Genomic DNA, 2786 nt, shown 5'->3' on the forward strand with positions numbered 1-2786 from the left:
TATATATATATATATATATATATATATATATATATATATATGATTATTATTTTAGCTTACCTTAATGACAGTTTGTATTTCTATAAAGAACATAGGCTTCTCTTTAATCACTTCATTTATCGCGAAATATGTCTACGTTGTGTAATTATTACAAAACTTCACCATCTGCACTGGCTGAAGTAGATGCGATAAAGCTATCATTTATCTTTAAACACTGATTTTATCATATGCCTAAGAGCATTTTTTACACACGTGCTCGCGCGCACACACATATGTATCAATGTGTATGTGTGCGTGTGTCTACATATATATATATATATATATATGTATGGATGTACACACACACACACACACACACACACACACACACACACACACACACACACACACACACACACACACACACATATATATATATATATATATATATAGAGAGAGAGAGATAGATAGATAGATAGATAGATCGTTTTTTTAAAAAAAATCATAAATCCGGAAAATGAGCACACTACGCCATAACGATATCCTTTATGGCGAGAAACTGAGGGAAACCCTATACACCGGCCTTCACCAGTAATAAATAAATATGTGTGTATGCATATATGTATTATATCATGTATTATATGTTTATACATATGTCGTTCAATCGAACTATTCGTAGGGTGGGAATGGTTTTCGTTTCAGCCAAATGTCCGAAGTAACCCATAGCAGAGGTTAACCTATGTTTAAGTGGCAAGCTGGAAGAATCATTAGTACGCCGGACTCAATGCTTAGCGGCATTTCGTCCGTTTTTACGTTCTGAGACCACATTCCGTCGACGTCGATTTTGCCTTTCAACCTTTCGGGGCCGCTAAAATAAGTGTCAGTGGCAACTCAAATTTGATCAGATGAAATATGATCTGAGTTGGTCTATAATAAGGCATGCACAACCATTCGATGCTCTTCTCAGGAAGTGCAGACTATGCTCCGAGAAATCGCTATGTATTTTGTTAACCAGGGAAAGGATCATTTATAAATTTTTGGAACGAATAGTAAGATATGTGCATGTTAGGAAATGGTCTTTTGCCCAATATCATAGACCCAATTTAATATAATCACTGACTTAATTATCATTTACAGAGTACGTACATTTTTAAATAACTAACCGAAATTTCCATAACTAGTAAACACACTGCGATACACGTCACGAAAAAACATCACTGAAAGACGTCACGAAACTCCTATGTTGTATCGTACCTATTTGTTCACTGTCCTGTATACACTTTTCTTTCTTTTTACTGCTTTCCGAACGATGAACACACCACGCTCCCACTCTCAGCAACACGGGATATCGCAATTCTGCCTATGAGGATTTCCATGGACTATATGTTGCACGATGAATTGTTTATTCAATCAACAAATACTTGCAGTGCCGTTAATACCATTACGGACGGCCCATATATGTGCATATAATTATGGATTGCATATCCAAACAATATGCTGTTAATCAAAACATACACTTCGTGCATGAAATTATTGATATATTAATGTTGTACTGATGTTGTATTGTGTCGTTTTATTGTTTTATTACATTGCCGAGTATTACCTGAAATGTCTTAAGGAATGTAACAACGGATCGTGTCTGTGTGTCCAACTAAACTTGGACACACACACACGCACACACGCACACACACACACACACACACACACACACACACACACACACACACATATATATATATATGCATACATATATATACATGCATATATACACGCACATGCTTGTATATACGTAAATATACATATATATATACATATATATATATTTGGTAGTTTTTGACTTATTTAGTCCCTCGAAGCGTGAGGCATTACTACACAGTTAATGCCCTTTATATAAATTATATATATTTATGAAAAAATGATGAAGTTTTTTCATTATGAGGTTTTTTTCACGCTGACTACTTGATAAATTTTTATAAAGATTTTATCCTATATTATATTATATATATATACATATATATACACATATATATACACACACACATATATGTGAATATATGTATTTAGGTGCTTTTCCGTGTATGTGAATGTACCTATCTACATACATAAATGTGCTTATAGGCATAAGTGTAAGTGCGAATGTACACATATAGATATATATACATGGTGCAGGAGTGGCTGTGTGGTAAGTAGCTTGCTCACCAACCACATGGTTCCAGGTTCAGTCCCACTGCGTGTCACCTTGGGCAAGTGTTTTCTACTATAGCCTCGGGCCGACCAAAGCCTTGTGAGTGGATTTCGTAGACGGAAACTGGAAGAAGCAAGTACTAGGCTTACAAAGAATAAGCTCTGGGGTTGATTTGCTCGACTAAAGGCGGTGCTCCAGCATGGCCGCAGTCAAATGATTGAAACAAGTTAAAGAGTAAAATAGTATGGAAACGGGTGATATATATATATATATATATATTTTATTTATGGGTTTCAGCCAAGTGGCTGTGGTCATGCTGGAGCACCACCGTGATTTTCCGTCTTTATGCTGTGCTTTCATTACGTTCCTTGCATGGCTCTTCTCCTCCACCTGATATGGTCCAATCAAGAGTTTTGATGGCACATCTGGTGTATAAGAGAATTTGACATCGCTGCCCTAAACTGTGTCTCATTTCGAGCCATTGGTTCGTCTGGTATCATGGTGAGGAAAGTGTCGAGTTTTGTCTTGAAGACCTCCACATCCATGTCTTGCAGGTTTCTCAAATGTTTTGGCAGGGCATTGAAGAGCTGAGGTCCTCTGAAACCGAGGCTGCTGTAGTATC

The sequence above is a fragment of the Octopus bimaculoides genome, chromosome 20, assembly GCF_001194135.2.
Source record: "Octopus bimaculoides isolate UCB-OBI-ISO-001 chromosome 20, ASM119413v2, whole genome shotgun sequence".
Taxonomy (NCBI): Eukaryota; Metazoa; Mollusca; class Cephalopoda; order Octopoda; family Octopodidae; genus Octopus; species Octopus bimaculoides.